The 25,692-nt window shown below is 46.9% G+C and overlaps 1 pseudogene; it reads right to left on the reverse strand.

Annotated features, from left to right (window-relative positions):
• Positions 1-487: 487 nt before the first annotated feature.
• The window catches only part of LOC123484009, a 48,345-nt pseudogene continuing 23,140 nt past the window's right edge, over positions 488-25,692 (reverse strand).

Below are 25,692 nucleotides of genomic sequence, written 5' to 3' on the forward strand. Positions count from 1 at the left end.
CTGTACCCACATCCACTGTGGTGTGGTAGGGCTCTCCTCTACCCAAAAGCCATCCTCATGGGCTTCCAGTACCAGACACATTCTTTCTCATTACTGTTCTGTCTGTGTCGTCCTCCCTCCATCCCTCTGTCTGGACTTGTCTGTCTGTCCTTCCCTCTCCGTGGTCCGAGGGGGTTATCTATGGTGCTCTCCAGAGTCAGGGGGACTCTTCGGGGACCTATAGGGGGGTAGGGAGGTGGGCCGGGGGCCTGAGGCTTTGCCCTGGTCCTGGTCCTCCTTCTCCTCCTCTCCTTCCACTCCTCCTCTTCCCTCTGTTCTGTAAGTCTCCTCGGAACCACCCCGCCCGTCCTCGCTGGACTCAGCCACGTCTGAACCCTCCGACCCAGAGAGCAGCTCCCTCGTCGCGGTACTCAGTCCCTTCCACCCTCACCGTCCCCTCTCCTCCCACGCCTCCCCTCCCCCTGCATCGCTCATCTGGGTGGTGCTGTTAGTGGTGCTTGACGTGGTAGCGCTGGTTCTGGAAGAACTTGACCAGGTGTGCTTGGGCAGGTCCAGCTGGGCCGACAGGGTGTGGATAGCCTCCTGGTCAGGGTAGAGGCCCACGTCACCGATGAAGCTCTGCAGGATGGCCAGAGCCTCCAGGGAGATCCGGGTACGCGACCGCAGCTTTGGATCCACCACTGGAGCTGCCACTCACGCTGCCGTTGTCTCTGCCTTGAGTCCCATCTGAGTTGTGGCCCCTGGGGCCAGGCATGGGAGTGGGTAGAGGGGATGGGTCCCGCATGTGAGATGGAGATGGGGCCTTCCTAGGAGGGAAGGGCTGCCTGTGCACAGCCATGCGGAGAAAAAGAGGAGGTGTCATGTTGAATCCCATCAGAGCAGACTGTCAACATAGGAAATCAGTCCACATACTCTGAGTAATAATCAGTCTATACTCTAAGTAATAATCAGTCCATATTCTAACTATATGTCTGACAACACAATCTGTACATTCATATAATAAACTGAAAAACTATTCAAACAACATAAGTGTGCTGGTACTAGAGCTGAGATCCCATTGACCAGAGAGTTCCCTAAAACCTCATAACAACAACAACAACTCCCCCTCTCAGCCTGTTTCTTTAACATCCTAGGGGGTTGCTTGGAACGTGTGGTACTAAAGCTGAGATCACATTGACCAGACAGAGAGGTCCCAGGCCCGTCACACTCCCCTCTCCTGGGGCTATTAGAAGGGCGGGGTGCCTGAACACCCAAACACTGGAATGCTGCCCATAAATCTGTGGTCCGGGGAAATTAAAGGACCTAAATAAAGATAATAGTAATTATTCCCCCCCTTCAATAATAACATGGTATGTTTCAAATAATATTGAGGTTAGGCCAGACCATGGAGTATTTCTAAATGCTCTTTGGTGGGTTGGTGAGGGGAAGGCCTTTTGCTTTTGCAGGAAATGTGTGGGCTAGTTGTTTTATGCCTCCTTGTCTATTTCTGATGTCATAAAGGGGCAATCTGAAGTTTCGGTAACAAGCTGAGGGATGGTGCTGGAGAAATGTTACCACTCTCAAATTCATAGAGAGAGCTATGGATGCAAGGACTGACCATCCATGATATCAAAATTATAGTTTTAGCCATATTTTGAGGTGATACAGTGGTTGTTAACATTTACATTGTTTACAAACATTGGAGAAAACAAGCTATATTCTGGGTTCTGATGGGGTACGACAGTTGAAGTAAGGTCATGAGGCATTTATAAGTTATATTCTTCAAGAATCAATGGGTACATATCATTGATTTAAAAGTCAGAAAATGTATGTAGCAACTGCAGATTGCCCCTTTAAAGGAGAAAAACATGACTGGAAGTGGATGACTAAGATGTCTTAAAGGAGAAAAACATGACTGGAAGTGGATGACTTAGTGTAAGGAAATGGTGGAGGGATACAATTGTAGTTTTTACCCCAAAAGAAAACTTCCCAGGCATCCCACCACTGTCCTTGAAACCCTTTAACAATCCATCCAGTCATTCATTCTACAACTCTCAATCCAAACCACCAACAGAACACACAACATCACTAAAATATCATAACTCTAAATCAACCCACCAACAGAACACACAACATCACTAAAATATCCCTGGTTCTTTCTTTCTCTGTTGTCATTATGGAAGCAACACTCTGAGGAAATGACTCTCATCAAGCAAAGTCAATCAGCTGTGAGGAGAGTATGAAAGCATGATAGAGACTGAATAATGTATCTGTCCTGATTAGGAAGGGTCTCCATGGGGTACAGACAGACCCTGAAGGGGGAGGCAGGGGGTTGGGGGTTGGGGGGATGTTGTTACCCTCTGAGACCCTACTAACACACTAATTAATATGTAATGATCAGAAGTCAGCTTTCTGCATGACTTCACCTCCACTACACCAGAGAGAAGGTGTGGGGGGTGGGGATTATGAGTCATTAATTGTCTATATGTTTGTGAGTGAGTGTGTGTGTGTTCTTATGTTAGTGTGTGTGTGTGTGTGTGTGTGTGTTATGTTAGTGTGTGTGTGTGTGTGTGTGTGTGTGTGTGTGTGTGTGTGTGTGTGTGTGTGTGTGTGTGTGTGTGTGTAGCACAGCTGGGACACATGTGTGGTGGAGCCTAGGGGTGTGTGGAAGGGTACAGTACAGACATGGTGGGGGGTCTGGGGAGGGAGGGGCAGAGGGAGGGAGGGGGGAGGGGCCCATGGGGATAAGAGCAAAGCATCCAGCACAGCAGCATCCACAAGCAGCCCCCTGTAGTTCTGAGAGAGATAAATTACATCTACAGGACCACCCAGTCTGCCTGGAGCTGGCAACGTTTACCACAGAATGATATCGTCCAAATCATTTATGGCATATTTATGGTGCCTACAGCCAGATCATCATCATATGTAGCTTCTCTCTTATCCATTTATCAACTGTCTAACTGTCTCTCTCTCTCTCTCTCTCTCTCTCTCTCTCTCTCTCTTCTCTCTCTCTCTCTCTCTCTCTCTCTCTCTCTCTCCCCATTACCTTACATATCCACTTCTCCTATCATCCACCTCCTCTCTCCTTCCCTTTTCTCAATTCCCCTCCCTCTCTCTCTCTAGGCGTCATCACTGAGGATGAGGCTGGGATCTTTAGCAGATTTATGTCCATGCTTGGGTCCCAGACATTCTAGGAGAGCAGTGAAGGAATGTGTTCATGGTGTGACCACAACATCCTTCCCAAGACGCTTATTTATTAAAAGAAGAGAGAGAGAGAGAGAGAGAGAGAGAGAGAGAGAGAGAGAGAGAGAGAGAGAGAGAGAGAGAGAGAGAGAGAGAGAGAGAGAGAGAGGTGTCCAAACACCCAGCCGCCCTAGACCTTCTGTCTGAGGACCAACTAGGATCATGCAGCCACATAATAATACACAAAGGCACAAACGACCTGAGAACACAGCAGGAATGGGAGTGATAGAAAAGCTTCTTCTACTTTCCCCAACGCGCAAGTGATTATCTCCACCCTGCTACCACGAAAAGACTTCTACCCTGCTACCACACAGCGGGTAAACGCAAGTATTTCCCGTGACTGTGCCTCAAAACGAAATGTCTAACTGGCCCACCACTCCACCCTGGACTTGAACAGCCTTTACGACCAGGTCCACCTATACAAGGCAGCAGTGCCCACCTTCGCCCGGACCCTAAAGGATATTGCCCTCAACCGCAGACCCAACACCTCACACAGGAGCAACAGATCAACAGACACCCCGCCCAGACCAGCGAGACACTCTCCCAGACCTGCGGGACCCCCCACCCTGGACCTACAAATAGAGGACCCCCGCCGAGAGGACCTACATCCAGACCACAACACCACCAGCCACATCCACACCCCCACCCCCACCCCAACCAATTACCCCCCCCAAGTCAACCATGCCCACACCCCATTTAGGCCCCCTCAGATCAGACCTATGCCCTCCTACCCACCCCATGCCCCCACTCCTGCAAAGAGGGCCTCAACATGAAAGTCACACATACGCCCAGGCCATGAGCAGGCAAACAGGCCCAACCCCACTCTCTTACACTAGCCCAAGCCAATGGCATGTACCAGATGCTCAGCAGGCTCTGCTCACAATTACTGGCCTGAGGCCAAACCACACGACCAACAACATTAGACACTTTATGGAACACAAAGCCTTCACTATCTCATCCTGGAATATCCAAGGCCTGAGGTCATCTGCCTTTGGCCTAAAGAGCAGGAACCCGGACTTCACCAAAGAAATTGGAAACACAGACATTGTCATCCTACAAGAAACATGGTATAAAGGAGACGGACCCACTGGTTGCCCTCTAGGTTACAGAGAGCTGGTAGTCCCATCCACCAAACTACCAGGTGTGAAACAGGTAAGGGACTCAGGGGGTATGCTAATTTGATATAGAGCAGACCTAACTCACTCTATTAAATTAATCAAAACAGGAACATTTTACATTTGGCTAGAAATTCAAAAGGAAATGATCTCAACAGAGAAAAATATGTCCTCCTGTGTGCTCCCTATATCCCCCCACTAGAATCCCCATACTTTAATGAAGACAGCTTCTCCATGCTGGAGGTGGACATCAACCATTTCCAGACCCAGGGACATGTACTAGTCTGTGGCCACCTAAATGTCAGAACTGGACAAGAACCTGACACACCTCAGTACACAGGGGGACAAACACCTACCTGGAGGTGACAGCATTCCCCTCCCCCATACGCCCCCTAGGTGCAACTACGACAACATAACCAACAAAACGGGTCACAACTCCTGCAGCTCTGTTGCACGCTGGGTATGTACATAGTCAATGGTAGGCTTCGAGGGGACTCCTATGGTAGGTACACCTATAGCTCATCTCTTGGCAGTAGTACTGTAGACTACTTTATCACTGACCTCAACCCAGAGTCTCTCAGAGCGTTCACAGTCAGCCCAATGACACCCTATCAGACCACAGCAAAATCACAGTCTACTTGAACAGAGCAATACTTAATAATGAGGCATCAAAACCAAAGGAACTGAATAATATTAAGAAATGCTATAGATGGAAGGAAAGTAGTGTCGAAACCTACCAAAAAAACAATTAGGCAACAAACAAATTAAATCCCTTTTAGACAACTTCCTGGACAAAACGTTCCACTGTAATAGTGAAGGTGTAAACTTGGCAGTAGAAAACCTAAACAGTTTATTTGACCTCTCAGCTTCCTATCAAATCTAAAATTCTCTAACAGAAAACCGAAGAAAAGTAACAACAATGACAAATGGTTTGATGAAGAATGTAAAAACCTAAGAAAGAAATTGAGAAACCTATCCAACCAAAAACATAGAGACCCAGAAAACCTGAGCCTACGCCTTCACTATGGTGAATCACTAAAACAATACAGAAATTCACTACGGAAAAAGAAGGAACAGCATGTCAGAAATCAGCTCAATGTAATTGAAGAATCCATAGACTCTAACCACTTCTGGGAAAATTGGAAAACACTAAACAAACAACAACACGAAGAGCTATCTATCCAAAACAGAGATGTATGGGTAAACCACAACGAATGACATCAAATAATGCATGCAGAGCAGAATTAGGCCGATACCCGCTAATTATCAAAATCCAGAAAAGAGCCGTTAAATTCTACAACCACCTAAAAAGGAAGCGATTCCCAAACCTTCCATAACAAAGCCATCACCTACAGAGAGATGAACCTGAAGAAGAGTCCCTAAGCAAGCTGGTCCTGGGGTTCTGTTCACAAACACAAACAGACCCCTCAGAGCCTCAGGACAGCAACACAATTAGACCCAACCAAATCATGAGAAAACTAAAAGAGAATTACTTGACAAATTGGAAAGAATTAACAAAAAAACTGAGCAAACTAGAATGCTATTTGGCCCTAAACATAGAGTACACAGTGGCAGAATACCTGACCACTGTGACTGATTCAAACTTAAGGAAAGCTTTGACTATGTACAGACTCAGTGAGCATAGCCTTGCTTTGAGAAAGGCTGCCGTAGGCAGACCTGGCTCTCAAGAGAAGACAGGCTATGTGCACACTGCCCACAAAATGAGGTGGAAACTGAGCTGCACTTCCTGACCTCCTGCCAAATGTATGACCATATTAGAGAAACATACTTCCCTCAGATTACACAGATCCACAAAGAATTCGAAAAACAAACCCAATTTTGATAAACTCCCTTATCTACTGGGTGAAATACCACAGTGTGCCATCACAGCAGCAAGATTTGTGACCCGTTGCCACAAGAAAAAGGCAACCAGTGAAGAACAAACACCATTGTAAATACAACCCATAATTATGTTTTTTTATTTTCTCTTTTGTACTTTAACTATTTGCACATTGTTACAACACTGTATATATACATAATATGACATTTTAAATGTCTTTATTCTTTTCGAACTTCTGAGTGTAATGTTTACTGTTAATATTTATTGTTTATTTCACTTTTGTTTACTAACTACTTCACTTGCTTTGGCAATGTTAACACACGTTTCCCATGCTAATAAAGCCCTTAAATTGAATTGAATTGAATTGAATTGAGAGATAGAGAGAGAGAGCTAGAGAGAGAGAGTGTCATGCCCTTTAATGCCTGTTGTTTCTTGTTGGTTTGGTCAGGGTGTACATTCTATGTTTGTATATCTATGTTGGCCGGGTGTGGTTCCCAATCAGAGGCAGCTGTCGATCGTTGTCTCTGATTGGGGATCAGACTTAGGCAGCCATGTTGCCTACCTATGTTGTGGGATCTTGTTTCTGTGTGTTTGGCTTGTTTGATGTTAGCCTTTAGAACTTCACGTTACGTTGCTTTTGTTGTTTTGTTCAGTGTTTATTTAATAAACTAACATGTACGCATACCACGCTGCACCTTGGTCCAATCCTGACTCAACGAACGAACGAACGAGCGAGACGAGAGAGAGAGAGAGAGAGAGAGAGAGAGAGAGAGAGAGAGAGAGAGAGAGAGAGAGAGAGAGAGAGAGAGAGAGAGAGAGAGAGAGAGAGAGAGAGAGAGAGAGAGAGAGAGAGAGAGAGAGAGAGTAGAAGGAAATAGATTGTTGTCTGAATTTAGAGATGGAATTGTTTAGGCCCTCTCAGGGAAGTATCCTTACAACATACAACAAGCTTATCACGAAACTGAAAGGCACACTTCATCAACTTTTATTTCTGGTTAACTGTGAGTCTTTCACATCTGTCTGTAATTGTTTTGAGGGACTGAGGCGAAGATTCCTTTGCTTTTTGTGGGCACACTCTATGATTGTAGCTTCAGCTGCAATTGTGTCCAATAAGTAATTTGTTGGGGGAAGCGTCCAAGGCGTATACCGGTGAGATACTTGCCAGGAGTGACCCCTCTCCCCTCGGGCCTCTCACCTGTGGTTCTGGAGACACATGGAGGATGGTGTGGAGCTGGAGCCTCTCACCTGTGTTTCTGGAGACATGTGGAGGATGCTGGAGCCTCACCTGTGTTTCTGGGAGACATGTGGAGGATGCTGGAGCCTCTCACCTGTGTTTCTGGAGACATGTGGAGGATGCTGGAGCCTCTCACCTGTGTTTCTGGAGACATGTGGAGGATGCTGGAGCCTCTCACCTGTGGTTCTGGAGACATGTGGAGGATGCTGGAGCCTCTCACCTGTGTTTCTGGAGACATGTGGAGGATGCTGGAGCCTCTCACCTGTGTTTCTGGAGACATGTGGAGGATGCTGGAGCCTCTCACCTGTGGTTCTGGAGACATGTGGAGGATGCTGGAGCCTCTCACCTGTGTTTCTGGAGACATGTGGAGGATGCTGGAGCCTCTCACCTGTGTTTCTGGAGACATGTGGAGGATGCTGGAGCCTCTCACCTGTGGTTCTGGAGACATGTGGAGGATAGTGTGGAGCCTCTCACTGTAGTGGTGCTTGGACTCCTCTTCATACACCATGTCCCTCTCAGCCTGGGACAGGGTCAGGAACCTTCTAATGGTACACAGGTTCTCCCACAGAGTCCGGTTATCCGGGCTGGGGTTCTCCTTCCAACGCAGCAGCTCACACAGCCAGCCCTAACAGAGAGGGAGGGATGACGCGAGAGAGAAAGTTTGTTGGTCATTTAAACATATAGCATTAGAGTGATGGGGGGGTAAAGGGAGAAAGGACAAGGAGATGTAGAGGAGTAGAGACATGGAAGAAGAGGATGGGGTGAACGAGCGGAAGACAAGTTCCAGATGAAAATGATGTGGGGCTGAGAGGGAGAGAGAGAGAGAGAGAGAGAGAGAGGGAGAGAGAGAGAGATCTGATTATCTCCGCTAGACTGGCTCAGGCACTGACACCAGCTGTTGTTTGTACACAGCCTCCTCCAGACCCTCAGTGCTCCTCTCTACCTCCCTCCCTCCATCCATCTCTCCCGGAGAGGGCCATAGCCAGATGGGGTCACTGAGCCATGACCCTCACTGAGAGCCAGGCCTGTAGGAGACCCTACCCTCAAACCAGCAGTGGCACACACACAGAGACACACAAGCATGTATCTCACATGTGTATACGCAGACCAGACTAGCGGGCGCGAAAACACACACACACACAACCCATTTTTTCTATTCTATAATGCACTTCTTAGATAGTCAAAACTACAACCACCCCAGAACAACAGCAGTCTATTTATGTCTTCCTCAAGAATCCTCACAACTTATTCCTGCCTTGATCCATGTGATCTCTATGTACAACCCTCAGACCAGCCGTGATCATGTGATCTCTATGTACAACCCTCAAACCAGCCGTGATCATGTGATCTCTATGTACAACCCTCAGACCAGCCGTGATCATGTGATCTCTATGTACAACCCTCAGACCAGCCGTGATCATGTGATCTCTATGCGACAACCCTCAGACCAGCCGTGATCATGTTATCTCTATGTACAACCCTCAGACCAGCCGTGATCATGTGATCTCTATGTACAACCCTTAGACCAGCCGTGATCATGTGATCTCTATGTACAACCCTTAGACCAGCCGTGATCATGTGATCTCTATGTACAACCCTCAGACCACAAGACTTCACAGGTCAAACCATTCTCTCTTATCAAATACCAGTCACACATAGACAGTGAACCAAAGATGTCTGTCTCTGACACTAACCCAAACCGTGAGGACGGATTCTGATGAGCTTTGCACAGACATCATAACATATCCCAAGCCCCCCTTCTCCTAGAAGGCTATCTCCAGTGGATCCCTCTCCGTCATGTGCCACCACATCCCGACATGCTCTGTCCCCCTAACATAAACACACGAGGAGGACTCAGGATGGTAGGCATTTGGAGTGTATTTGTTGAGAACCACAGCCGTAACCCAGGATACACACACATACAATAAGCACACACACGTAAGCCAGCTCCTTTGGCTGGCGTGCCAGACGTTCCTTTTATCTCTACCCGGCCCCGGACGCCCACATGATGGTGCCACAGGCGCTGACAATCAGATACCACAGCCTGTGGTACCAACCAGACACTGCATGCTTGACATCCCCACCCACATACCCCGATATGTGATCTTATCCCCCATCAAATCCACCACAGTTCATCAACCCAGTAGAAATAACATTCTCCATTGTGTGGGAGTGTGTGTGCATTGTTTGCATGTGTGGGCATGCACATGAGTGTGTGTGTTACGGATGTTTACAGATAACATTTTACTAAGCATCCTGATCACTGGATGTCAGGAATTCACCTTTAGCTAGGTCGCTTCAAACAAAACACCACTAAGCACCTCTCACTTGAACTAGAGTATAGTATTGGTATGATATACTATATACAGTATACTCTATGTGTGTAGACTGACCTGGCTCTTGTTGGTGACCCCTGGTATACTGTATGTGTGTAGACTGACCTGGCTCTTGTTGGTGACCCCTGGTATACTGTATGTGTGTGTAGACTGACCTGGCTCTTGTTGGTGCCCCCTGGTATACTGTATGTGTGTAGACTGACCTGGCTCTTGTTGGTGCCCCCTGGTATACTGTAGGTGTGTGTAGACTGACCTGGCTCTTGTTGGTGCCCCCTGGTATACTGTATGTGTGTAGGCTGACCTGGCTCTTGTTGGTGACCCCTGGTATACTGTATGTGCTGTAGGCTGACCTGGCAACTTGTTGGTGACCCCTGGTATACTGTATGTGTGTAGGCTGACCTGGCTCTTGTTGGTGCCCCTGGTATACTGTATGTGTGTAGGCTGACCTGGCTCTTGTTGGTGACCCCCTGGTATACTGTATGTGTGTAGGCTGACCTGGCTCTTGTTGGTGACCCTGGTATACTGTATGGGTGTAGACTGACCTGGCTCTTGTTGGTGACCCCTGGTATACTGTATGTGTGTAGGCTGATCCTGGCTCTTGTTGGTGACCCCTGGTATACTGTATGTGTGTAGACTGACCTGGCTCTTGTTGGTGACCCCTGGTATACTGTATGTGTGTAGACTGACCTGGCTCTTGTTGGTGACCCCCTGGTATACTGTATGTGTGTAGGCTGACCTGGCTCTTGTTGGCGGCCACCTTGGCGAACAGGGCCTGGGACACCTTGGCTCTCTTCATCTCCTGCTGGATCTCATCATAGATCCCTGAGGTGATGTTGATCAGGGACTCCTGCTTCAGGGGGCAGCTCATCACTGACCTGGGCCAGGGGGGCTTGGGCTGCAGGGAGGAGGGGGAGAGAGAAATAAAGAGAGAGTTGTTAGTGAGCAAGACTGGCTAATCACCTAGGTTACTGAGTCCCTAAAGAGATTACCTGTGTGTGTGCTGGCAGGAGTGGTCTGTGTGTGATGTAACTACAGTGACACAGGCCTGTGTTCTCTGGGTGCGTGGGTTGTAGCCAGACCCGGGCTCGAATAGTATTTGTTTTCCTTCAAATTCTAAAGCTTCACTTCATTGAGATTTCCTAACGCAATGGAACCAATGCAATAGTCCCAAAGTGCAAACCCCACCCACCCTGGCACTTCATGTAGGAGAAAATAGAAATACTATTTAAAGCCAGGTGTGGTTGTAGATGTGTGTGTCTGATGTGGCTGTTCCCTAGTGCTCCTATTCAACGTAAAATGAGGACACCTGGGTATGTGTACCTGAATGAGTCGCTGGCCAGTGGAGCTGGAGTTCTGATTGGTTGGGGCCAGGTTGCCTAGGTTGAGGTTGGGGTTCATGCTGCGTTCACGCCTCCTGGTAAATGCGGTCGCGTCTCGCCTCGTGGAGGATCAGGAAGTTCTGCATAGCTTTGAGGTTGACCAGGAGTGACTGGGAGGCCTGGCGAGGGTCCTCCTCTTTACGAAGGATCTCAGACAGCAGGCCCTAAGACACAAACATGCGCGCAAACGTCAGGTTCTCTTAGCAAGGATCCTCCAAGTACCCTTTCATACTCTAATTCTCTCATTGCCTCTCTCTCGCTCTCTCTCTCTCTCTCTCACACACCAATGTTGAGTGCAGGAGCGCGAGTGCTGGCCTTGTTAGCGTGAGATGATGAAAACTTGCTCCATTGAAGAATATAAAGGAAGGGTTTTCATCTGTTCCCTGTTCAGACTCCAGTAGAATGAGGGCAGTCAGCTGGCCTCTTGTCTTCACCCTATTACTGTATTACTACTCTACTCTACACTACACTACACTACACTGTTACAACTACTCTCTTTAGGTAAGAATGTCCCTATGTCAGTGTATTTCTCAACAGTCAGTATCAGTGAAAAGGAGTTATAGTCAGCTTTCAGAACACTCATATTACATGCTAGGGTTTTAGGCAGATCCCTAATTTACATTTTAGTCATTTAGCAGACGCTCTTATCCAGAGCGACTTACAGTTAGTGAGTGCATACATTATATATTTTTTAATTTTTTCATACTGGCCCCCTCGTGGGAATCGAACCCACAACCCTGGCGTTGCAAACCCATGCTCTACCAACATCCCCTGCCGGCCATTCCCTCCCCTACCCTGGACGACGCTGGGCCAATTGTGCGCCGCCCATGGGTCTCCCGGTCGCGGCCGGCTACAACAGAGCCTGGATTCGAACCAGGATCTCTAGTGGCACAGCTAGCACTGCGATGCAGTGAGCCTTAGACCACTGCGCCACTGGGAGGACAATTCTATAATTCGATGTTCACATATGATATTATATGGGATTACTTTAAAAGCACTTTGTGACAACTGCTGATATACAAAAAGGTGTTACGGATTCCCTGCCTATGAGTCTTATCACTTCATGCAGCTCACTACATCCATCCCCCAACGGTGCCAGAGAGACCAGGGGTCCCCAAACCGGGTCCCCAAATTCCCAGCAACCTCTGTGACCAGGCCACTGATAGGTTGCTAGGGTCAGGTGGTTGCTAGCGGGCGGACTCCTGACAGTACTCTTGCCTGCTCAGGTCACAGCCACCTTTCTCCAAGTGGATGTGTCTGATGGAGTGTGTGGACAGAAGTGAGTTGATGTTACTATTGTGAACTTGTGTGTTTACTGTTTACAGTTACAATCTTCTATTGTTAGTTGTTCATAGTAGTTGTGCTATGTGTTATACACATAGCACAAACTAACTCTGAGACCCTCAAAAGCTACAGTGGATTACAGTTCTGGCCGTGGCTGTGGATCCGACTTTTGGGATCTTTAGTCCGCTGACTCAAAGATCCAGAGCTTCCCAAGCTTCTGCATGTGCAGACCACATGTGTGTATCAGCTACTCTGGCGAATGGTGCTTGTTTAATAAAGTTAGATCAAAGCTGAATCAATGTCTCCAAGATCCCATAATGATCACAGTATTCTACATTACAGAACTCAATATAATAGCATAGTGTAACGTTATTGGAAGACAAAACAACACCGTATTCAATCGTGCATGATAATTGTTCAAGTTTTACCAGTGAAACATCCATGCAGCATCATTCGCATAGTAACCATTTGATCTCAGTCAGTTTCATGGGGATATGCATTTAGATCTTCTTGAGTTATACAGTGTTGTTTTTGAAGTAGCCTACAGTGTTGTGTTGAATGACGGAGGAACGGATCTCAGAGCAGATGGTGTTAACTAACTGGCATAGACTACCTGTGTATTTTGCCTAGTGGCACGTTGTTGAGTAAAGTTATACTATGCTATTATATTGGGTTGTGTTATGTAGAATACTGTGATCCTTAGGATCTGGCAGACATTGATTCAGCTTTGATCTAACTTTATTAAACAACACCAAAACCATGGCCTGAGTAGCCTGATCCTGCAGAAGCTCAGGGGCTCCGGATCTTTGAGTGCTGTGGACTAAAGATCCCGAAAAGTCAGGAACCACAGCCACTCCTTCCAGTTATAGGGGCGAATCATTGACGCATTGATGTCAATGGGAGATTAAGTGAAAATTGGACTTAAGTGGTGGTCTCAGGAGTGGTTAGTAATGGAAGTAGAAGTGGAGGTAGATGTCTCACCTGTGTGCGGTTGAAGGCCACCCCTGGCCGAACACAGCCTGAGAGACGCTGGCCCTCTTCAGCTCCTCTCTGACCTGATGGTAGATGTCCGGACAGACCTCCACGGCCGACGGATTCATCCCGGGATCAGTGAGGCCTCTGGGGCTGCAAGAGCGTGGGATGGGTGGGGGTGGTTGAGGAACTGTTGGTGCTGCTGGTGGAGGGCTCATGGGACTGTGCTGGTGGGCTAACAGGCGGCTAACCGGCTAGCTGCTGGTTGATGAGGTGGGCCATGGCCAGTTGTTGCCTGACCAGCTGAGGGCTGAGCTGGGGGAGAGAGGAGACCGCCCGGGCCCAGTAAGGGTTGGAGGAGTCCGGAGGACCGGGAGGGGGCGGCTGGCCTCTGGGCGGGGGGCGTGGTGGTGCTGTCTGTGGGGTGAGTGCTGCTGAGACGGGTGGGGGAGGGCCTGTTGCTGGCTGGGGGGTTTGGGGGTCCCCTAGTCCAACCTTGAGGGGTAACCCCAAGCTGGGTTGGTGGGGTCAGGTGAGAGAGGGGGCGCTGTCCAAGGACACATACGTCTGACATGCTGTCCTCTCCACTGCAGATACACACAAACAAACAGACATGGTGGTGAGAGGAGGTCTGAAGAGCTCCCAATACCATCTATATACTGGAGATGACATGGTGGTGAGAGGAGGTCTGAAGAGCTCCCAATACCATCTATACTGGAGATGACATGGTGGTGAGAGGAGGTCTGAAGAGCTCCCAATACCATCTATATACTGGAGATGACATGGTGGTGAGAGGGGAGGTCTGAAGAGCTCCCAATACCATCTATATACTGGAGATGACATGGTGGTGAGAGGATGTCTGAAGAGCTCCCCAATACCATCTATATACTGGAGATGACATGGTGGTGAGAGGAGGTCTGAAAAGCTCCCAATACCATCTATATACTGGAGATGACATGGTGGTGAGAGGAGGTCTGAAGAGCTCCCAATACCATCTATATACTGGAGATGACATGGTGGTGAGAGGATGTCTGAAAAGCTCCCAATACCATCTATATACTGTTCAGGTACTATATAGATGTTCAGGTAATGGACGTTCTTCCAACTCACCTTTAATGTTAGGTTTATCCCGTCCTGACTACATCTTCTCCAGGTATTCACCTGTAGTGAAGTCACATGCTATATATCAGACTGGTTAACAACACTATGCTATACGGTACAGTAGGTAGGCTACACATTGAACAACATCCATCCTTTATCCATCCATTTATCCATCCATACATCCATGCAAATGACATCAACAGAAGGTCCTAAGACTGACAAGTAGATCCTCCAATCAGATTCTGAGGTAACTACACTAATCCAATGGGAACTTCCCATTCCCAGTTTTACCACATCTGGAGGGCTACAGTCTGTTTGTCTGTGGGGGCCGCAGAGCAAAACAGTACAAAACTAATACTATAGGCTGTAGGGAACCTGACCTTTCCCTCCCTCCCCCCTCCCTCCCCCTTCCTTCCTTCCTCCCTCCCTCCCTCCCTCCCTCCCTCCCTCCTCCCTCCCTCCCTCCCCCTCCCTCCCTCCTTCCCTTCCTTCCTTCCTTCCTTCCTTCCTTCCTTCCTTCCTTCCCTTCCTTCCTTCCTTCCTTCCTTCCTTCCTTCCTTCCTTCCTTCCTTCCTTCCTTCCTTCCCTCCCTCCCTCCCTCCCTCCCTCCTCCCTCATTCCCTCCTCCCTCCTCCTTCCCTCCCTCTCTCCCTCCCTGTCAGACCACAGGCACCATTTATCTCACTCTCCCACTTCTCTCTGTGTTTGTGGTCTGGTGTCAACTTTGATCTGCCTCCATGTTGGAATGACACCGTTAAACAGGGAGGAGGGAGAAAGGAGGGGGTACATGGTCTGCTATGAGGTCGAAGAGTGTGTGTGTGAGTGCATGTGTGCGTCGTGTTCGTCGTGTTTGTGCGTCCATGTGTGTGCATGCACTCTGTATGTGTTGCGTGTGTGTGTTTGTGTGTGTGTGTGTTTGTGTGTGTGTGTGTGTGTGTGTGCCCATGCCCTGCTGTGTGTGTGTAAAGGGATCTCCCAGTGTGGAGTGGCTGGCGGCTGCTTCTGATTAGAGGCTGACAGTGTTTGGTTTTCTCTGCTATATTAAGGGTGACATTAAATGATTATGTGAACCATGCATCATGGTGGAGTCTATAGTCTCTATAGAGCTGTCTCTAATACCATGCATCATGGTGGGGTCTCTGGTCTCTATAGAGCTGTCTCTAATACCATGCATCATGGTGGGGGTCTCTGGTCTCTATAGAGCTGTCTCTAATACCATGCATCATGGTGGGGTCTCTGGTCTCTATAGAGCTGTCTCTAATACCATGCATCATGGTGGGGTCTCTATAGAGCTGTCTCTAATACCATGCATCATGGTGGGGTCTCTATAGAGCTGTCTCTAATACCATGCATCATGGTGGGGGTCTCTAGTCTCTATAGAGCTGTCTCTAATACCATGCATCATGGTGGGGTCTCTATAGAGCTGTCTCTAATACCATGCATCATGGTGGGGTCTCTATAGAGCTGTCTCTAATACCATGCATCATGGTGGGGTCTCTGGTCTCTATAGAGCTGTCTCTAATACCATGCATCATGGTGGGGTCTCTATAGAGCTGTCTCTAATACCATGCATCATGGTGGGGTCTCTGGTCTCTATAGAGCTGTCTCTAATACCATGCATCATGGTGGGGTCTCTAGTCTCTATAGAGCTGTCTCTAATACCATGCATCATGGTGGGGTCTCTATAGAGCTGTCTCTAATACCATGCATCATGGTGGGGTCTCTATAGAGCTGTATCTAATACCATGCATCATGGTGGGGTCTCTGGTCTCTATAGAGCTGTCTCTAATACCATGCATCATGGTGGGGTCTCTGGTCTCTATAGAGCTGTCTCTAATACCATGCATCATGGTGGGGTCGCTATTGAGCTGTCTCTAATACCATGCATCATGGTGGGGTCTCTAGTCTCTATAGAGCAGTCTCTAATACCATGCATCATGGTGGGGTCTCTATAGAGCTGTCTCTAATACCATGCATCATGGTGGGGTCTCTATAGAGCTGTCTCTAATACCATGCATCATGGTGGGGTCTCTATAGAGCTGTCTCTAATACCATGCATCATGGTGGGGGTCTCTAGTCTCTATAGAGCTGTCTCTAATACCATGCATCATGGTGGGGGTCTCTATAGAGCTGTCTCTAATACCATGCATCATGGTGGGGTCTCTATAGAGCTGTCTCTAATACCATGCATCATGGTGGGGTCTCCTAGTCTCTATAGAGCTGTCTCTAATACCATGCATCATGGTGGGGTCTCTATAGAGCTGTCTCTAATACCATGCATCATGGTGGGGTCTCTATAGAGCTGTCTCTAATACCATGCATCATGGTGGGGTCGCTATAGAGCTGTCTCTAATACCATGCATCATGGTGGGGTCTCTAGTCTCTTAGAGCAGTCTCTAATACCATGCATCATGGTGGGGTCTCTGGTCTCTATAGAGCTGTCTCTAATACCATGCATCATGGTGGGGGTCTCTATAGAGCTGTCTCTAATACCATGCATCATGGTGGGGTCTCTCTAGAGCTGTCTCTAATACCATGCATCATGGTGGGGTCTCTAGTCTCTATAGAGCTGTCTCTAATACCATGCATCATGGTGGGGTCTCTATAGAGCTGTCTCTAATACCATGCATCATGGTGGGGTCTCTATAGAGCTGTCTCTAATACCATGCATCATGGTGGGGTCGCTATAGAGCTGTCTCTAATACCATGCATCATGGTGGGGTCTCTAGTCTCTATAGAGCAGTCTCTAATACCATGCATCATGGTGGGGTCTCTAGTCTCTATAGAGCAGTCTCTAATACCATGCATCATGGTGGGGTCTCCTAGTCTCTATAGAGCTGTCTCTAATACCATGCATCATGGTGGGTCTCTGGTCTCTATAGAGCTGTCTCTAATACCATGCATCATGGTGGGGGTCTCTATAGAGCTGTCTCTAATACCATGCATCATGGTGGGGTCTCTATAGAGCTGTCTCTACTACCATGCATCATGGGTGGGGTCTCTAGTCTCTATAGAGCTGTCTCTAATACCATGCATCATGGTGGGGGTCTCTATAGAGCTGTCTCTAATACCATGCATCATGGTGGGGTCTCTAGTCTCTATAGAGCTGTCTCTAATACCATGCATCATGGTGGGGTCTCTATAGAGCTGTCTCTAATACCATGCATCATGGTGGGGGTCTCTATAGAGCTGTCTCTGAATACCATGCATCATGGTGGGATCTCTAGTCTCTATAGAGCTGTCTCTAATACCATGCATCATGGTGGGGTCTCTATAGAGCTGTCTCTAATACCATGCATCATGGTGGGGGTCTCTATAGAGCTGTCTCTAATACCATGCATCATGGTGGGGTCTCTAGTCTCTATAGAGCTGTCTCTAATACCATGCATCATGGTGGAGTCTCTATAGAGCTGTCTCTAATACCATGCATCATGGTGGGGTCTCTAGTCTCTATAGAGCTGTCTCTAATACCATGCATCATGGTGGAGTCTCTATAGAGCTGTCTCTAATACCATGCATCATGGTGGGGTCTCTGGTCTCTATAGAGCTGTCTCTAATACCATGCATCATGGTGGGGTCTCTAGTCTCTATAGAGCTGTCTCTAATACCATGCATCATGGTGGGGTCTCTAGTCTCTATAGAGCTGTCTCTAATACCATGCATCATGGTGGGGTCTCTATAGAGCTGTCTCTAATACCATGCATCATGGTGGGGTCGCTATTGAGCTGTCTCTAATACCATGCATCATGGTGGGGTCTCTAGTCTCTATAGAGCAGTCTCTGAATACCATGCATCATGGTGGGGTCTCTATAGAGCTGTCTCTAATACCATGCATCATGGTGGGGGGTCTCTGGTCTCTATAGAGCTGTCTCTAATACCATGCATCATGGTGGGGTCTCTATAGAGCTGTCTCTAATACCATGCATCATGGTGGGGTCTCTATAGAGCTGTCTCTAATACCATGCATCATGGTGGGGTCTCTATAGAGCTGTCTCTAATACCATGCATCATGGTGGGGTCTCTAGTCTCTATAGAGCTGTATCTAATACCATGCATCATGGTGGGGTCTCTATAGAGCTGTCTCTAATACCATGCATCATGGTGGGGTCTCTATAGAGCTGTCTCTAATACCATGTCTAATGCCCCCAACCCCCTAAGTATCAGTACTGTTACTGCTGTATATGGTCTCTATAGAGCTGTCTGTCTAATGCCCCCACCCCCCTAAGTATCAGTACTGTTACTGCTGTATATGGTCTCTATAGAGCTGTCTGTCTAATGCCCCCACCCCCTAAGTATCAGTACTGTTACTGCTGTATATGGTCTCTATAGAGCTGTCTGTCTAATGCCCCCACCCCCCCTAAGTATCAGTACTGTTACTGCTGTATATGGTCTCTATAGAGCTGTCTGTCTAATGCCCCCCACCCCCTAAGTATCAGTACTGTTACTGCTGTATATGGTCTCTATAGAGCTGTCTGTCTAATGTCCCCCACCCCCTAAGTATCAGTACTGTTACTGCTGTATATGGTCTCTATAGAGCTGTCTGTCTAATGCCCCCACCCCCTAAGTATCAGTACTGTTACTGCTGTATATGGTCTCTATAGAGCTGTCTGTCTAATGCCCCCCACCCCCTAAGTATCAGTACTGTTACTGCTGTATATGGTCTCTATAGAGCTGTCTGTCTAATGCCCCCACCCCCCCTAAGTATCAGTACTGTTACTGCTGTATATGGTCTCTATAGAGCTGTCTGTCTAATGCCCCCACCCCCCTAAGTATCAGTACTGTTACTGCTGTATATGGTCTCTATAGAGCTGTCTGTCTAATGCCCCCACCCCCCCTAAGTATCAGTACTGTTACTGCTGTATATGGTCTCTATAGAGCTGTCTGTCTAATGCCCCCACCCCCCTAAGTATCAGTACTCTTACTGCTGTATAGGGTCATCTCAGGATTGAAGCAACTGGCTAGCTCGGGGGGGGTTTGCAGTTTAGTTAACCCACATCTCAGAGGCCTGTTCAAGAGCAGTGCTGTATCCCCTATAAGCAGACTGTGTGTATGGCCTTAAAGGACAAATCAGCTCCAAAACTATCTTTTGGTTTTGTTTTCATTAGTCCACTGTTAGTACAGTCCCAAAATATAGTTTTTTAGCTGATTTTTCCTTTAACGCGGAGGTGGCCCCCCACAATCAAGTCTTGCCTTAGGCCCCCCAAAAAGCTTGAGCCGACACTACTCAAGAGCCAATAATAACTGTCTGCTGAAAGAAGGGCCCAACACTTGGGTAAACTCAAGGAATTACAGTTAGGATACCAGCCAATGACAGGCAATGTTATAGAGGGAGAGACGTACAGTTAGGATCCCAACCAATGACAGGCAATGTTATAGAGGAGAGGCATAGAGGAAGGTGCTAATGACATTGTATTGTCCCTGTGGGGTGTGTACGGTTACGGGAGCCAAGAGGGGACACACCTCACCTTGAATCCTTTTGTACTTCTTGTACCAGCGGCCAAACTCCTGGCACTTGGAGGTGGACACGTTGGCATAGTACGAGCTGTTGACTATGGCAGAGATCATACTCTGATGAGAGAGAGAGAGAGAGAGAGAGAGAGAGAGAGAGAGAGAGAGAGAGAGAGAGAGAGAGAGAGAGAGAGAGAGAGAGAGAGAGAGAGAGAGAGAGAGAGAGAGAGAGAGAGAGAGTGAATGCAGTGTATGTTTTAGTAAGTGTGTGTTTTAATGAGTGTGTGTTTTAGTGACTGTGTACAATTCCCCACAGTCCTGTGCAATACTAGACCTATAAGGACCACATACTGTATGGGCTGGAGCACCACAACACAGTCACATACGGTATGGACTGGAGAACCACAACACAGTCACATACGGTATGGACTGGAGCACCACAACACAGTCACATACTGTATGGACTGGAGCACCACAACACAGTCACATACTGTATGGACTGGAGCACCACAACACAGTCACATACTGTATGGACTGGAGCACCACAACACAGTCACATACGGTATGGACTGGAGCACCACAACACAGTCACATACGGTATGGACTGGAGCACCACAACACAGTCACATACGGTATGGACTGGAGCACCACAACACAGTCACATACTGTATGGACTGGAGCACCACAACACAGTCACATACGGTATGGACTGGAGCACCACAACACAGTCACATACGGTATGGACTGGAGCACCACAACACAGTCACATACTGTATGGACTGGAGCACCGCAACACAGTCACATACGGTATGGACTGGAGCACCATAACACAGTCACATACAGTATGGACTGGAGCACCACAACACAGTGACATACTGTATGGACTGGAGCACCACAACACAGTCACATGCGGTATGGACTGGAGCACCACAACACAGTCACATATTGTATGGACTGGAGCACCACAACACAGTCACATACTGTATGGACTGGAGCACCACAACACAGTCACATACTGTATGGACTGGAGCACCACAACACAGTCACATACGGTATTGACTGGAGCACCACAACACAGTCACATACGGTATGGACTGGAGCACCACAACACAGTCACATACGGTATGGACTGGAGCACCACAACACAGTCACATACTGTATGGACTGGAGCACCACAACACAGTCACATACTGTATGGACTGGAGCACCACAACACAGTCACATACGGTATGGACTGGAGCACCACAACACAGTCACATAATGTATGGACTGGAGCACCACAACACAGTCAGCATACGGTATGGACTGGAGCACCACAACACAGTCACATACGGTATGGACTGGAGCACCACAACACAGTCACATACTGTATGGACTGGAGCACCACAACACAGTCACATACGGTATGGACTGGAGCACCATAACACAGTCACATACGGTATGGACTGGAGCACCTGACAACACAGTCACATACTGTATGGACTGGAGCACCACAACACAGTCACATACGGTATGGACTGGAGCACCCACAACACAGTCACATACAGTATGGACTGGAGCACCACAACACAGTGACATACTGTATGGACTGGAGCACCACAACACAGTCACATGCGGTATGGACTGGAGCACCACAACACAGTCACATATTGTATGGACTGGAGCACCACAACACAGTCACATACTGTATGGACTGGAGCACCACAACACAGTCACATACTGTATGGACTGGAGCACCACAACACAGTCACATACGGTATGGACTGGAGCACCACAACACAGTCACATACGGTATGGACTGGAGCACCACAACACAGTCACATACGGTATGGACTGGAGCACCACAACACAGTCACATACTGTATGGACTGAGCACCACAACACAGTCACATACTGTATGGACTGAGCACCACAACACAGTCACATACGGTATGGACTGGAGCACCACAACACAGTCACATAATGCTATGGACTGGAGCACCTACAACACAGTCACATACGGTATGGACTGGAGCACCACAACACAGTCACATACGGTATGGACTGGAGCACCATAACACAGTCACATACTGTATGGACTGGAGCACCACAACACAGTCACATACAGTATGGGCTGGAGCACCACAACACAATCAGTCACTAATTTAGCTCAATGTGGGAGCGCTTTAATCAGAAGAAAACAGATCTGCGTTGTTGTTTTGGAATCTGTATACAGGATGTCATGTGTCATTTAAACGGCATGTAAGAACAGCACACCACTTCCTGAAGCTAATGAAAAACAACCTAAGCCAGAGACTAAGATGCATAACATGACATGACATGACATGACATAAGATGCAACCTGAGAGAGAGGGCACTCCTTGGCACATGATTCCCCACCACTATAAGGCTAATGCAATGCAGTACAACCTAACCCAGAGACTCATTTGCATGACATGACATAAGCTGCTACCTGAGAGAGGGGGCACTCCTTGGCCAGGGAACTCTGGTTCATCTCCTTCAGTAGCTCTTTGAGGGCGTTCCTCACCGTAGCGTGGTTCCACTGCTCTGACGGCAGATCCTCCAGCCTGGCAAAGCTGGAACCAGGGTTGGATTCATTACCACATGCAATGGAAAACGTTTTAAAACATTATAAAAAAAAAAAAAAAAAGCATTTCTTATTGGACAACTTCACAATCCCTCCCTGTTTCAGTCAGTTTTCTTATGTTTGATGCCTAATGAACATGACCCTGAGACACTAATACATCACTTCCTGTTTGACTTATAACAACATAACAACAATAGGGTTATTCTCACAAAACTGACATTTGACCAAAACATTATTGTGTCATTTTTCACGAAATGTCCTATTGGATCACTGAGATTAGAATCTGTACTATCTATTTTATAATTATTATTATGTTTTGGATAAAATAATATGCATTTTACCATCATTTCCACAAAATGATCACTACCGTAACAGTCCAAAAAAGTTATAAACAAATCAATGTATAATATTTTGAATGAATGAATGAATGAATGAATTAATGAATGAATGAATGAAAAGGCCTAAGTTAAACATAACACTGAAAATATTTAAATGAAACTATAAAATTAAATCAGACTTTTTCCCAATTTGAGCTTTTTTAGCTGTTTGGTTAATGAGAAGTCCAAGTGGGGTAAAATGGGGGTTTGAGAATAAGAGCCTCATTCTGAAGGTATATAAACAAATACATTCATTGAACTTCTACTTCTCTCTAGATGATGCATCATTTGTGAATAAAACTTTATTTAAAAACTGATTGGAGTTTTTACAGGAACTTGAAAAAGTGTTACAGTAATGAGACACAGTAATGAGACACGTGCTTGTGTGACAGGTTAAAGGACAATTCATAGCCTGTTATACACTAAAAAAGTATTAGTAAGTTCATGGTATGTAAGGATCTTAAAATATCTAAGGTTAAAAAGATTATGCATCCAGTACTACTTCATAGAGATTGATAAAATGCATAAATGTGTTTAAAATCCGTCAAGAGTCAAAAGGTTAATATTGTAAGAGGAATGTGTAAATGTTATATTGACTACTTTATTTTGTGGTGCCCAATTTAAGGGTAAAAGTGTTCATCTGTGATCTACTAAATGCTCTTAATCTATGAGCCTAGAGATCGATTGCTCTGGTCTCACCCAACTTCCTGGGGGAATCGCGGTCTTTTTCTCATTACACTAAATTTGTCAGTGAGGAAACATAACTGCGTCACGTTCGTGATTATTTCTTCCCTTTTTCAGGTACGTTATTGATATGAAACGAGTTAATTTGAATGTAATAACTTGCTAACCTGTAGAAGAGAGTTTAAGGTATGTGTTAGTAACATCTTGAGGAAGTTAGAGTTAAGTTGAAGAGAGTTATTAGGTGCGTGTGTGACTGTAATCTGCTTGGTTGCAGCGATAGCTTCGTACTGAGAGTAGCTGCCATTTTATGCTAATTGTGAATGAATATGTGCGTTGTTAATAATATATTTGGGGTTATTTGTATAATGTGTTTCGAATACTTTGTTGACATGGTTGATAAATGTAGTTATGGGTTACTGAGCTAAAATTACTTTGTGTTTGACAGTTATATTGAAACATTTGTATATGTTTTAGTGAATTACAGTTTATGCTGTTGTGACTTGAATAAGCTTTGTAACCTACAAATCTCTGGTTCCTGTAGATCTGTTGTTCTGTAAAATGTGGTATTTTTGTAAAATCATTACACTAAATTTGTCAGTGAGGAAACATAACTGCGTCACGTTCGTGATTATTTCTTCCCTTTTTCAGGGGTGTAACATTTTGGAGGCTCCGCTGAGATTGCTGCTCAGATGTCCGGCTTCCACATCCTGGTCGCTGAATTCCGAGCCAGCTAAATCCCTACATAACAACCCAGGCAGGCTGCAGTGAGGAAAGTGTTGCTGTTCGAGGGGAGCTGGAAGTTGGGGGGTTAAGTGCGTGTCAACTGAGGCCGTTGAGAGACCATCAGAGACAGTAAGGACCACCTAATTCAGAGTCAACTCCCTGCACAGTAAAGGTTCCTCCTGTCCTGTCAACATGACAACCGCCTTGGAAGAACTACAGGAAGAGGTAGTAGGAGAATTGCACACCCTGACTAAAGACAAGTTACTAGACGTATGTGATTTCCTTGACATATCAGGCGAACAGAGGAGAAGAGATGTTCAAGACAAATCCCGATATCACTGATGACTCACATTATGATGTTCCTTGAAAGAGAGGAAGTTGCAGAGTTAGAAGATGGCGGCATGTCGGAATTATTGTTACTTAAAGACAAAATGACAGAGATGATCAGTGGCATAGATAGCAAGACAGGGCAAACTGACCATGATATTGAAACAGCCAGAACACATCACAGAATAGAGGGACTGAGAACTGTAACCCCACAACAAGGGGTGGGAACTGAGCAGAGTACTGCAGACCAAGCCAGTGATTCTCTGCGCCAGCCCCAACCCCTGCCCATCTTCAGAGGAGCATGCAGCTCTCACCCAGTGCACAGCCCGGCTCATACTGGCGCAAAGAGTTAAAAATTTCTGGTCAGATAGGTGAACCGGGCCAGAAAGATAAACTGACTTTTTCCAGCCTTGCCCATCAGATTGAGAATGGACTTAACAGAGGCTATCCTGAGGTAGAAATAGTAGACGCAGTAATCAGGGCTATTTCTCCAGGCTCACAGCTACGCAGCTACTTGGAAGGTAAACCCCAGCTAACTCTTCCCACACTTAGATGCATCCTGCGTTCCCACTTCCAAGAGAAGAGTGCAACAGAGCTTTACAAACAGCTAGCTTCAGAAGCACAGCATAGCAAGGAGACCCCTCAAAGCTTCCTGATGCGCGTCTTAGATTTGAGGCAGAAAGTACTATTTGCGTCCCAGGAGTCAGAATCAGGGCTTAAGTATGACCCTGCTCTAGTCCAGCGCATGTGTTTACACACAGTCCTTACAGGTCTCCAGAGTGACAGTATCAGGATAGACATGCAGCCTCTCCTGCTTGATAGCGAAACATCAGATGAGGTTTTGCTAGAGAAGCTTAACATTGCTTGTTAATGAGATAGAAAGACGAAACAAAAAGCGTTTTTAATGCCCCACAGCCTGCTACAACTGTAAGTGTAGTTCAGTTAGAAGATACGCCATCTGCAAAGTGTCCTGTGAAGGAAGCCAAAGCTAAGATACCCGCAGAACTGTTAACAGAGTTAGCTGAACTTAAGACAGGTGTAGCTTCCCTAAAAGGTCTCAGTG

Source organism: Coregonus clupeaformis, unplaced genomic scaffold (assembly GCF_020615455.1).
Source record: "Coregonus clupeaformis isolate EN_2021a unplaced genomic scaffold, ASM2061545v1 scaf0183, whole genome shotgun sequence".
NCBI lineage: Eukaryota > Metazoa > Chordata > Actinopteri > Salmoniformes > Salmonidae > Coregonus > Coregonus clupeaformis.